This window comes from Takifugu rubripes, chromosome 17 (genome assembly GCF_901000725.2).
Source record: "Takifugu rubripes chromosome 17, fTakRub1.2, whole genome shotgun sequence".
Lineage (NCBI taxonomy): Eukaryota > Metazoa > Chordata > Actinopteri > Tetraodontiformes > Tetraodontidae > Takifugu > Takifugu rubripes.
In genome coordinates, this window is record NC_042301.1 from 1137506 (window position 1) to 1151406 (window position 13901).

The 13901-nt window shown below is 53.6% G+C and overlaps 1 protein-coding gene across 1 annotated transcript in view; it reads right to left on the bottom strand.

The window, feature by feature from the left end:
• Positions 1 to 13679, bottom strand: part of LOC105419692 (axin-2) — a 35814-nt gene extending 22135 nt beyond the window's left edge. The window contains exons 1-3 of the mRNA XM_029850227.1: positions 13519 to 13679; positions 13107 to 13180; positions 10800 to 10982 (exon numbers count right to left, since the gene is read on the bottom strand). The gene's annotated coding sequence lies outside the window, so the exon portion shown is untranslated. The remainder of the gene's footprint in view (positions 1 to 10799; positions 10983 to 13106; positions 13181 to 13518) is intronic.
• Positions 13680 to 13901: the final 222 nt, after the last annotated feature.

A 13901-nucleotide genomic window follows, 5' to 3' on the forward strand; every position in this document is an offset into this window, starting at 1 on the left:
GGAGCAGGAGGAGCAGCAGGAGGAGCAGGAGGAGCAGCAGGAGCAGCAGGAGCAGGAGGAGCAGCAGGAGCAGCAGGAGCAGCAGGAGCAGCAGGCTGAACAGCCATTGCCAGATGAAGCTCAAGATGCCCTCAGCTGCAGGTTTGAATCCTGCTGCCTTCAGAATTAAGAGCAGAATTCCACTGAGGACTATCGAGCAGATTTGGGAAGTTCCACCATGATCCGACCTGCTGGGATGGACTTCAGCACCCAAGCAGAACCTTCTCTAACGGCCGAATGTGTCGGCAGCCGGAGATGATGACGAGTCTCCAATAATGATCATGTCATTAATCAACTGCAGCTTCCTCCATTCTTGACACAATTGGGTGGAAGCTAACGGCTAACGGCTAACGGCAGCATGTTGCTAATGGTCAAGCGTGTCCCACTAACTGTGCTGCACGGAGGCTAGCTAACACGTCCTCCACTGGCATGGACCAAAGACACCACCTACCTGGAGGATGGTGGTGGACATCTCATAACCAGTTGGGTCAGGGAGGAACAAAAAGGCCGGACAAGGCCGCCTGGTTACGCTCCGCAGGAGCGCTCCGGATCAAACACGTGTCTCCACACGTGTCTCCCGAGGCTGCTAACCAGCAGATCTCCTTCCTGTTTTGGACAGAAACAAACCTATTTATTTATATTATTATACACCTCATCTTTTCCTCATCCGGGGCTCTTTCGGAGACACCGTGCTGGAATTCCTGATCCCGTGAACTGCAGTGATCTCCAGCCGTCAGTGGGTTCTGGAAGCTCCACACGTGCTTCCCGACTCCGACATGAGCGCGTTTGTTTGTGCACGGATTCATCCCGCTCCTTTTTATTCTTGGATTCCTCATCAAGTTCAAGAACTTTCCAAGTTGAAGCGTTTAAGCCTGGAGATGTCAGGAGGCTTCATCCCGGTCAGCTGCACGTCCTTCCTCTCTTCCCGGGAGAGGTTCTCCACATCCAGAACCAGATAAAAGTGTTCTGAGTGTTCTGCTTCCCAGTGTCACGCAGCCAGTCAGCAGGTGAGCAGGAGGAGGGAGACAGAGAAGATCAACAAAGCTCCTCTGCTCTGACGATCGACACCCCCACAGAGAGAAAACAAAGATGGAGGGAGGTGAAGAGGGTCGGAGAAGACAGGAAGAAGAAAGGTGGATGAGAAGCAGGAACACGTCGTTTCTTTTATTATATCTCCTCCATAAGCTTTGACAACATGCTGTCTAGAACCACTGTAGACATGTGGACAGGTGCCTCCAGAAAGTTCATCTGGAGGAGGGAGGAGAGCTTCAGACAGGAACACCAGGATGGGACGAGGAGTCCTGGAAACACCCGCAGGTGCTGGTGTAAAGACCAAATGAGACCAAATCCTCCTGCTCCTCCTCCTCCTCCTCCTCCTCCTCCTCCCCCACCTCCACCCTCACAGAATACAGTCCAGTGCCATAAAATGTAGGAGCAGGCCAACAGCTCCTCCCTGACTTGTCGGGGAGTTTGTTTTAAAGTGGAAATGAGGCTGATGGCGCGCTTGGCGATTAGCCCCGCGGCTAACATGAAAGCAGAGGAAAAGACAGCTGCTAATTTTCTCCTTTGACCTTTGGCTCCCGCTGGTATTTCATACAAACGCTGATTTATGGAGGAGCCTCACAGCTCAGTGCTACTGGAGGGATTACCGGGAGAGAAAGAGGGGTTCAGAAGAGCCGCTGACCCCCAGCGCTGCCGTTCTTTCATTTCCTCTTTTGTTTCAGCCGGTGTCCTTCTCACTGCCTCCTTCTCACTGCCTCCTCCTCCTCCTCCTCCTTCTCACTGCCTCCTTCTCCTCCTCCTCCTCCTTCTCCTCCTCGTCTCTTTTCTTCGGCCACTGTCAGTTTCTAGCAGCTTTAAATGGCTCCACATCAGCAGCGTCCTGTCAGTATTTACCAGCCTTCTCTCTTTATGAAGGGAGGATTTTGGATGGAGACAGATTAAAGGGGCTTATTTTACTGAGACACTGAGGAGCCTTTTGGTTGGTTTTTGGGGGTTTAATAGAAGTAATAATAAAATATGGCATATATGAGGCACACATGGAAGTGGTGTGGGGACTCAAACCTCTCCTACGATAGCAGCAGATAGCATCGCAGCCACGTCGAAGCCCCGCGGGGCCAAAACAAGAAAGGTGAGACGCCGTCTTCCTGTCGAGTCCTCGAGTGAATGGGAACGCGCCTCCTCGTTCATGACGTTAGCTGCAGAAGGATCCCATCAAAGTCACTTTTCACAGACCTGGGATGGATGGGCCCCACGTTGGGAGACCCTGAAAGGCCTCTGGGGCAGCAGCGACCCAGGAAGTGTGGGTCCGGCTGCACATCCCCCCCCCCCCCTGCCTCTACTATTACCCCTCCATTGTTCTCTCAGCGTGCTAAAGGGCAGAAAGCCTCGTGGACGGGCCCCGTTCAAGCATTCAGCTTGGTGCTAAGGATTCTTCTTCTTCATTTTGTTTTAGATCCCTGTACATTTTCTATATTCTCACATCGCTCGACTTAAAGCAAAGAACCACCAGACGATGCCGCGGGTGCATCTGGGGCAACCCGGGGGCAGGATGGACCAGCAGGAACAGACTTGGGAATCGGAGCACCGTCCCAGCTCCTTTAGAGTCCATGTGCTGAGACCATGTTCACACATGCTGGAGCTGCGTCACCCCCTCACCCACAGGGTTCCCCTCCCCCTCTGGGCTGCATTTGGAGTTCAAGCAGGTCATTAACAGAGTGATTACAGTACGAGAGAGAGAGAGAGAGACAGAGAAAGAGAGAGAGAGAGAGAGGATGGGGGTGGGGGGGGAGGGCAGCATTAAGAAAACACAAGTTCTGTGTAACTGTTCATGAGCACGAGCCTGTGTGAGCGCCACATTAATGTGTGACCACTGTGTGTGTGTGTGTGTGTGTGTGTGTGTGTGTGTGTGTGTGTGTGTGTGTGTGTGTGTGTGTGTGTGTGTGTGTGTGTAACAATCACTCCACTGTGGGTGACGACGAGGAGCTGTTTGTCTTTCTCATAAAAGGGAGAGGGATCAAAAGGGCGGCTCCACCAGCTGGACCTTCAATCACACCGGGACAACAACATGACTTTAGAGCCTTTGGCAGCTGGAGCCCTGGGGACCAATGGTGTGTGTGTGTGTGTGTGTGTGAGTGAGTGTGTGTGTGTGTGTGAGTGTCTGTGTGTGTGTGTGTGTCTGTGTGTGTCTGTGTGTGTGTGTGAGAGAGAGAGAGAGAGAAGAAACATTTATATTATCTATTTGGTGATTTCAATTAATTATTTCAGTCATGTGACTAGAATGAGGATGCCACTTAACTTAACTTAACTTAACTTAACTTAGCTTAACTTAACTTAACTTAACTTAACTTAACTCATATTAAACTAGAGGAAGTGAAATAATGTATTTTATACCCATAAAAATCAGCTGCTGAAAGTAAACTAAGAGTTAGACGTTAGTGATCAAAATTGAACTGCTGGTGTTGAAATCAACAGGAAAGTGAGTGCAGCCCCCGTGCACGTACGTGCACGCCCGTGCAGACATTCCTCACACACACAACTGAATATATTTCCTTCAGAACGTTCTCCAACCTCCAGAGCCGCAAAATGTGGCTGTACTTGATTTTCTGCCTGATACCAAACGCTCGCTTCACAGAGGAGGAAGGATTTCACCTGTGTGTGTGTGTGTGTGTGTGTGTGTGTCTGTCTGTGTCTGTCTGTGTGTGTGTGTGTGTGAGTGGGGGGGTGGGGGGGTCAAGGCTGTATCTCTTGCAGAGATCCTGTATTCACCGATGTGATAAGGACACTCTTTGTCCTGTTTAAGGCTCTTTACCCTAAAATCCTTGATGTGCTAATTTACTCCAGAGAAACTGTGACCAAAATAAACTGCAGCACTTTTCCTGCAGCACGAACCGGAGCCCCATCCCGTCCCTACTGGCTCCAGCCCTCAGCCGTGTGAACTGGACGGACGCGTAGAGCTCCTTGGGTAGTTGAACGATCCCACTTCTGCTGCTCCTCTGTCTGGTTCTACTGGGATTACTGGACATTGCTGCTGGTTTGGACCAGCATTGTTCATGGATACGTCCCCGTGGTGCTGGGCTGGTGCTCCCACCTCCTCTTTCCTGCCGTTTTAAATGAAATCACTTCCCAAACGTGACGTCTCAGTGTTCATGGAAACATCACACTTGTGTTTCGTGCACATGCTGCACGTGTGCGTCCGACGTTGTTAAGTTTGATCGTATTTAACGTCCTTCTGCCTCATATGACGCCGCGCACGGCGGATAACCCTCCAACGACAGCGCACGTTCAAGGCGAGCGAAGCCCCAAATGTGTGATTGAGGAGGAGCGTTGCTGCTGTTCACCCGTCACTGGCGTCGTGGCGACCGGTCCGTTCAGGCAGGCTGCACGGCTGTAACGGCTGGTCAGAGATCAAAGAGGAAGGTGGTTCCTGCTCTCCTGCCAAGAGATGCTCCTTAAAGGAGGTGGCGCAGCCCCCAGCCAGGTCCCTCGGTCCACACGGGCCGGGACCTCGCACGCCTGCGTTAAAGGGCGATGCAGCGATCCGCCCCCCATGTGGCACCTCAGGTGTCTGGTGCCTCCGCTCCAGATGTGCAGCGACTGGAGTCCCGCTGGGAACAGCCTGAGGTTTCCGCGGAGCTTTCGGGACGTGCAGCCGTGGCAGCTAAAGGCTTTGGGAAAGCTTTCAGAGACATTCCTCAGGCGGGCTTTTTTGGGCTCCTTGGAATCTGTATGATATTTCAGTCAAAAGGCAAAAGCAAAGCCTGCGGTTGTGTGGGCGAAATCCGGATTCCATCCAGCGTTCAAAGCCTTGAAATACATCCGCCACACAATGTTAAAGCATTCCCTTTCACCATTTACAAAGCACCAACACTGCGGTTTACAGGCTGCTTATTTGCACAGAGCTGGAGTTTCGGCCATCTTGATGCTGCTCCGTGTCGCCGCCCTACAGGGGGATGAGTGTTACAGCGCCCCCCCACGGCCCTCGTTATCCACCCATGATCCGATCACGACCAGAACAGGACAGCCATCGATGTTCCACACCAAAAACCCGCGACCAATTCGGATTTTTACGACGAGCAGGGGTGAAAATGTCGCACGCCGCCTAATTCCGGGCGTTGTTTTCCGGGACACAATCCCGTGGCTCTGATGCACATATTTCTAATTTTAAAAAAAAACAAAACAAAAAAAGGAGCACAGCAGCCTCTCCTCAAAGGCTCCACTGATGTTCCATGAAAGGCCGGGACTCGCAGTCTGCATTTGATAGCGTGTCTTTTAGCATCCGCGCAAGAAAGCCAGTTATGGGAAAACTGCAAAAGGAAGAGACGGGACCAGCTCCCGGGCCCTCAGAAGTCCTGTCAAAAGCCTTTCCTCGCCACGCTTTGTCCCGCCGATATTCATCTCGCCAGTTGAAAAGTGAAGATGGCAAAAACTTGCGGCTTGAAAGGAACTTTTCAACTTCTGAGAGACACCTCGCAACGGGACGGAGGGTTTGAAAACGGGAGAAAAAAGGCGGAGAAACAGTAGGAAAGGAAAGGACTTCCAGACAGGGAGGCACATTAAAGGAGCAGGTGCCGCGTTTGGAAAATGGAGCAAAGCTGAATGTGACAAAAACAAGACGCAGACACGCTGAGAACGCCGTCGTTCCCAATACCTGGGCGCTACGGCGTGCACGGGACGCGGCGTTCCGCACGGGCGCGCGCACCAGAGGGCAGATGTGAGACCAAGATGGCGGCGGAGGTGCGACCGGAAGATCAGGAGAGCGAGCGCTCGTCCTGCATCAGCGGTTGAAAGAGAAGTTTAACAAAGTCTGATCACCGTTTATCTCATCTCGCACGCCGGCCGGCGTGCTCGGCGCCGACGTGCGCTCGGCACCTTCCCGCCGCCTCTCTCAAAGGAACGCTGACTTCATCAGCGCCTTCAGAGTTTGACGAAAATCAACGCTAAGCTCTTGGATCCCTCCTTTCTTCCGCTCAATGGCGGGATGAATAAATGATATTCCTCCCTTTAATCGACGCGCTCAGCGATAACAAAGAGGCGTCGAGACACTTTGAGGACACCTAACGATCAGAAGCATCAGGAGGTGCCCCCCCCACCCCCCACCCCCCCCCCCCCCGTTGACGGACAGGCAGATCAAAAAGCCAGCCCCTTAAACGCTTCCACCCTCTTCTGAATAATCTCCTCTTTCCCTCTTTCAAGCACAAAGTGGGAAGAGAGAACAATCGTTTCATCTCCACTTTTTTTTTGCTGTTCCAAAGTTTTCCTGCCGGTGATAAAGCGCTCCGTATCGACGACTCCGAAGGTGCCTCGTCTCTTGAAAGGAGTGACATTTTCCATCTATATATAGTGTTGGAGCGCGCTTCAGTTTAACGGCGCCTCCCGTTGATGTGGCTGACAGCTGCTGGTTGAAAGACACCAGGAAAGAACTGAAGCTCCCGATGAAGTTCTGCCATGACGACAGAGCCTTGATGCCTGCTAATCAATCGATGGGGAGAGAGAGGAGGGAAGAAAGGGTGAGTGACAGAAACTTGTCAGCCGGCGCTCGGAAATATCAAAAAGTCCCAAAGTTTGCCTCGCCACACAAGAGCCCGAATCACATGTGGAACGAGCTACAGAAGGTTCGGCTTGAAAGGCGCCGCGCTCGCGATGAAGGAGGAGAAATTGGGACAATTCTCCGTCTGCTGTGGTTGCAGGGGGGAGTCGTCTGCTTCGCTCCCCCCTCACAAAGGGCGGGAGGCAAGTTTCGTCTTTGTGACACTGTCGGCGAATTCCTGAGAAGATTCTCTGTCGAGGGCCGTCTGATCCTCTCGCCTCTTTCAAAGGCCGCGGTCCATAGGAAGCTGAGCTTGTGGCACCGAGACCTTGAACCGGAGCGGCAAGAGCAGGCGATCAAACAGAGCCAGCGGATCGGAGGAGCACAGTTTAAGAGCAACGTGGAACTTTTTCAGGAATCAAGACTAAAAATATTCTTTTGTTGCGAGAAGCTTGCTAATATCTCCCCCAGATGCTGGCGTGCTAACGGCTGCAAAGCTGCTCTCCAGGCCACCTGATGGAGAGCTGCTGCTGCTCATTTAAGCTCTGAGCTCAGCGGCCGAAGCTTTCACAACACGCGGCTAAATCCAGTCCAGATGTGAATCCCTGCGGAATTCCAGGAAACACACACTTGTCTGTGCTGCTTTGTTCATCCACATGTGCGTCACTGGTGAAGGTAAAGATGAGCAAAGTGGCTAACGTGGTCACGTTTCAGGTATTTCTGGGCGTTCCTGTGCGACGCTGCTGTGAAGGTGTCGATTTAGTGACAAAAACAGCTGGAGGAGCCTAAAAAGTGAGAGGTTTGAGAGCCTGTGTGATGACATGGTGTCGACAATCGCACCAACACAAACACACACCTACGCAGATGTGCGCTGACGTGATTAGCGCCCTAAAACGATTAGCATCGCAGCATTTATTCAAATGGGGACATCAAACACATTCTTTCGGTCCTTTTTATCTCCACAGATCACAAGCCGTTACTGTCCGGGGAGAACGGGCGCCGCAGCAGCGCCGCGCCTTCGGAGCGGGGCCCCGGCCCGCTTTCATCCTTTACAGGGAGCGTGGCGTGCCGGCGCCGCCGGGACAGGGCGGGCTTTGTCCCGACACAATGGACAGTGGAGCTGGAGGTGGCAGCGGGCGACGGCGCCCCCGCGAGAGAGGGTGACGCTGGCAGGCGCCACGCGCAGGGTGGGCGGGTCAAGAGAGGGCGGCAGGCGTACCGCGCGTAGACCGGAGCAGGAGACGGAGCAGAACACCCGGGGAGGAGGTCCGACGGGCCGGTGTCGTGGCCCGGAAGCCTGACTGGACTCAGGAGCAGCAGGCAGCCTAACGCTGCAGGAGTCGTCCCTCCTTCGGGTCCCTAGACAACAGCTTTGACCTTGGCAGAGCCAGCAAATGTGTGTGCACGTCTGTGCACGTCTGTGCACGCGGGTCGAGCACCCGAACACACGGCTGAGGGCTGGAGCCAGTAGGGACGGGATGGGGCTCCGGTTCTGGTTCCCCCTCAACTCAGAGGAGGAACCTGCCTCAATCTGCCTGGATGATGCAGCCCTTCCAGCCAGGGGGTTCAACCTCTGCAGTTTTAGCTTGAATTTAAAGAAAAGTGCACTGGAAATGTGATATGTGAGGTAGACGTGCACGCACGCACGCACGCACGCACGCACGCACGCACGCACGCACGCACGCACGCACGCACGCACGCACGCAGGCGTTGGTCTCGTGCACTAAACCCTTGTTGGATGTTGTCTGGACTGAATATGAGATGTCTCCTTCCCTTTTCCCTGCTTTTCGGATGGTGGGATGAGGCCCGGGACGCTCATGTAGGTCAAGAACAAATCCTGCGCCTCGAGCTGGGAACGCCGGAAACTTCCGTGAGCATCCGAGGAAAAAAGCCGGAGCAGCCAGCTTCTTCCAGGTGCTGCTTCTCACAGTGGTAATCCTGCCGCGGCGTGACTCTGATTTTTACAGAAAATCTCTACAAACAGGCCCCAGATGGTGGGAGGTACACACACACACACACACACACACACACACACACATACACACACACACACACACACACACACACACACACACACACACTGCTGGGTGGTCTCTGTGTGCAGATAGGAGCAGGAGGGAGTAGAAGCTGGTGGAAACGACCCCACTGATGCACAATAATTAGGATTTATGATTATTCCTATTAAATACGTAAAGTTACGTTTCACGCAAACGTGTCGTTAAGTTGGAATCGTTCGCCAAAACTCGACGTTTCCAACATTCATCTGTTCCAAGATGGAACAAATGTACTGAAAATAACCAACTCCGAAGCTCCTCCCACTAAAAACGTTGCTTCTCTAGAAACAGGAAGTGCACGACTTCGTGCACAGGCGGCAGATTTCAGGATAACGAGCGGCGCTGATCCAGTGGAGCTCGGCTCGGTGTTGGAGGAGTTCTGGTCTAATACAGGAACCGGCTGGTCCGGCGGGAGCCGCTGACAGCCGTTAGCATGACAGCCGTTAGCATGTGGAGGATGTGGCGTTTGAAATGAAGAGATAAAAGCGCTAATCTTGTAGCGTTCCTAAAGCGATTCCCTCCATCGCTGCCGATTTATGTACAAGGGAAGAAAGACGGGAAAAATGTGCTCCACCTCTCCTCGCCTTTCTCCATCGCTCCTGTTTCCGTTTCATGTGGTTGCTGGAACAACAATGTACACTGGGAGCGCGAGGCCTTTGATGTTGCGCTCGCTGAGCCGCCTTAAACCGTCGGAGAAAAGAGAGGGCGAAGAAGACGCGGGCGAGATTCTCGGCTGCGCTTCCTCGCTCGCTGGCAGAGCATCTGACACCCCGGCAAAGACAAATTCCGTTTCGCCTGTTAAGTCGTCAGTCAAAGCTGCGCTAGTTTGGTTGTGAGGGCCACTTTTACAACAATAACACACACACACACACACACACACACACACACACACACACACACACACACAGAGGTTGCCAGCACATCTTCCACCAGCCCTGCGTGGTGAGACTGGATCTAACGCCCTTTTGTCCTTCCCACCGTTGCCCCGTCTTTCTCGCTAACCCGCCCCGGTGCTGATAGAGATATCCGGAGGAATAATCGGTTTTCTGGGCCTCGTTCCTCATTTTCAGACGGGATAAATCCTGCAACGTGAAAGGTGAACAGATCCGATCCACACAGATGTGTTCACGGCTCCCTCAGCTCAGGCGTTCCTGTCCAGATGCTAACTGTCCAGATGCTAACTGTCCAGATGCTAATTGTTTCTGGAGCAGTTGGACCACCAGGGCAGACAGCCTGACCTTGGCAGCATCACATCCCAATCCCCGCACCTCCGCGACGGCCTCGCCGCTCTTACCACGCAACATCCGGCCCATGCTAAGCTACTATCTCGTAGCTACGCTGCTCGGAGACAACAACTGCTGATGAAATGCTGCATTTAGCTGCGTTCCTGCTTTGAAGCAGCGACACACACCCTTTTTCCAGGACTGTATAAACCTGCGGCTCCTCTCCAACCCGGAACACAGTGACACTATTGTCACGGTAACGGGAGGTGCCGAGGATCCCCAGAAGCTCAAACAGCCCCACTGTTGGTGCAGATGAAAGAACCAAATCACTTTATCAGCGCAAACAGCCTCTTTTATTGTGGGGTTCCTCTCAGATGTCGAGTGCTGAGATGTCACACCGCTAATTGAGAGCCGCAACAAGGACCCTTGTTTGGCCCGTTCAGGCGCTTGTGTACCGCCACTGTAATCGCCACAATAATTCGGCTCCCCGAAACATCAAATGCTGGCGCGGAAGCTGCAGGAATTTGCATTTGGCCCTTTGATGTGGGAGATTTAAATAAAACGAGTTGCTCCTCCGTGAAGGGCGTGAAGGTTACAATGTCCTGCTCGTCTTTGTCTGAGGCAGCGCCATTGTTAATATTATTTCGGGACCGGGACCGAGAGAGAGAGGGAGAGAGAGAGAGGGAGAGAGAGAGAACAATTCAAAGAGAAACAGGACCTGCCCGGCTGGTTCTTGTGTTACACATTTGAAGGTAAATCTCATTTTAGTGACGTACCAGCGCTCCTCTTTCTTCTCCCAGGACTGCAGTTGTAACATTTAAATAAAGACAGATTATTATTCTTGAAGGATCAGAGCTGAAACACCACACAGGTGCATTCTTCCCAGTGACCAGTAGGGGGCGACTCCACTGGATGTACACGCGCTATATTTAGCCATTCAAGAGACGCTTTTACCTGTGGGAGCCACAGACGCAGCGGCGCCTTTGAGGGGCCCTCAGACGACACGTTGGCCACCACAACCAGGAAGTGGCATCTCGTGGTCGCAGGTGACGCTCACCTTTGGTGGCCCCTGCTTCCGTGGAGACGCGTTGTGGTCACGGGTCCCACCAACAGCAGCAGCGTTCACGTTATGGTCACCTAAAGAAAAGCACACGGGCGTTACACGGATGCTGCCCAGCATCGCCTCGTGCTCCTGCCTGATCATAAATATGGAGCCCGAAACATCCCCACAGCCAGCAGGGGGCCGCCGGCGTTTGAGGAGCGCTGCTCTTCCTCGGTGTCGGTGAAATCGGAAGCAAAAGTCACGAAATGTGTCGACACTGATGGCAAACACGGATCTGAACACGGATCGGATGCGTAATCTCTACGTTCCGGGTAACTAGATCAAAGGAAACGTGCGACTGGTGTCAAAGGTCACAGACGGACGTTGCGGATGTCGAGGTTCTGCTTGTGCTCGGTACCCGGGTCAGCTCACAAACGCCCGTTTCCCAATACAAACGCCGCGAACCTCTGATGCAAATGTGTGCGTCTTCACCAAAACCAGACATCAAAGGCCCGACGCGGCGCAGCCGTGTGTGACGCCGTGGTGCCGACCGAGGGCCCTCAGCCCGGAGCCTCGTCAGCCCGGAGCCTCGTCAGCCGGAGCCTCGTCAGCCCGGAGCCTCGTCAGCAGTAATTAACCCCGGCCCGGTTCAGGGACACATAATGGAGACGCCTCCACAGGCTGCTTTTGTTAGCCGCACGCTTCCCTGGTGACAGCTGAAGGATCAGAGGAGCCGGGAGGGCTTCCTGGACTGGTCCCGGGTCCGTCCGGGCCGGACCCACGGACGCGGGAGAGCAACAGGCGGCGGGCGCAGGCTCCAAACCCCCGTCTGGGTCCCATTTCTCCCCCTGAGATAACAGAATTCCCGACCACTGCTCCTTTTGTCTGGCCACCACCGGCCGGAGTCGACGTCTAACGGAGCCGGGACGCGAGCGCGCATTGTTGCGCGCTTTTGTTGGAGACAAAAGCGTTTTGCATAACAGAGGCGGGCGAGCGGAGCTCAGATGGAGTTTTGGAGAGCGTCTGCTCCTCCCGAGCAAGAGGCCGATTCAAGTGTCAGTCAAGCTCCCCAGGGAGAGGCAGGAAGGAGGGCCGGAGCCTCAGATGTGAAAATAGCACGGGAGACGGAGGACACTCCTCTACCCCCACAAGTGACCTCTGAAGAGAAACGTCTCCATCAAACGGGAGAATTATCTATTCAAATGCCTGCGAACGATCTCCCAACAATGACACATCCATAAGAGCGGGGCGGGCTGTTTATATAAACGCCATCCATCTGGGGGGGGGGGGCAACGCGGCGCTGCATCTCCGCTTCTGCGGGGAGACGCTGGAAAAAAAAGAAAGGAGGAAGTTCACAGCAAAACTTTCAAATTCGGCCTTTTTCTCTCCTGAAATCCCGGCGTGGATGTGTCGGCGAGCTCGTGGTGCGCGCCCAGATGAAACGTGGGGGCCGGCCCTTTGAAATCCTCCTCAAGTCAAAATTACCATTTCATTTCAAGTCCGGCCAGGAAACGCAGAGCAGCGCCGCCGCTAACTGCTTTGGGCACATCGTTATTTATTGTGCGTAAACTTCGGAGGAGCATTGTTGCCTGGGAAAATGTGCTGTGTGGGTGGTGGAAGTGAGCAGCTGGAGCAGCCACAAAGGGAGAGATCAGGCCTATTTTCTCTGTAGGAGGGACACATAAAAGTGAAAATAATTCCCCATTATTGCACAAAAACAACATCAGACTTCTTTGCTCCTAATTTTCTATCCGCCAAGAACCTTCCACTGAAGCAATAACCAAGCAGTTGACCCGATTTAAGGAGGCGCGTTCTTCTTGTTTCTCACTCTTTTAATTGGTTGGCTTCTACTTAGGCCGCGCTTTTATTGTGAAGTTGGGTTTTTTGGGTTGTGTGTGAGCACTGGTCACATGAGGAGCTTTGAGAGTTGCCTGAGGTTAGCGTTAGCTGGCCCAGGCGTGGCGATGACCTACGGTTTAACACACGTCCTTCCAAAGCAACGCCTCAAACGTCAGGAGTCGGGATAATTGGGATCAGAGACTGTGCATCATGCTAACATGAATGCTAACGGCTGTGTCGCAGGCTGGATGGAATTTGGGGGTTTTCCCATTTCCAGGGGGAAACGAGCTAACGAAGGTAGCAAACATAGCGGTGCGAGCAGAGACGGACATTCCCCCCCGAGGAAGCGGGGCTGAAGAACCCCGACTCCGTACTCCCACCGTGCTGAAGAGAGCCTGATCGTTTCCATCCCAGCTGCCCTCAGGTCGCCCCGCTCAGGTGGGCCGCTCACTTTCTAACGTAGAGAAGACAAACATTTGGAGAGGTGAGCTGGCTTTGGAAGGTTGGGTGGACATAGAACCCCCCCCCCTGACCCCCCCACAAGGGTCCCAGACCCAGAGAGTGGAAGATCTTTGGCCACGCCCCCAGACGGCATCAGCCTGATTTGAATCAATTTACCTGGAAATGAACCAATGTGGGGCCACTATGGCCCTAAAAAGGAGGGGTGGTACTTTACTGCTGCTAACGGTGCTAAAGCTACGTTTGTTCACCTCATCGGTGACGAGCTTCCTCCCCTCGTTTGACGCTCGTCCCTAATTAAAAGCAGCCCGGCAACAAGAGTTTGATTAATACCTGATTCTGCTGCACACGACGGCCATCTTGCAGAGAATCACGGCCACGGCGAGGGCGTGGACGGCTGATTTACGGCCGCAGCAGAACGTTTGTTGACTGTTCTCCTTCGACACCAGAGGACATCTAATCCCAAACACATGCTGGGCTCCAGCACCAGAAGGAGGAGGAGGAGGAGGAGGAGGAGGAGGAGGAGGAGGAGGAGGAGGATCGGCTGCTGCTAAAGGGTCCGATTTAAACCCTCTTTTGTCTGTTTTAAGACTTTTCTGTGTCCAAACCTTCGTCCTGTGTGGACGGTTTATGTCCGCAGAGGGGACCATCCGGACCATCCGGACCATCCGGACCATCCGGACCATCCGGACCATCTGGACCATCCGGACCGACTC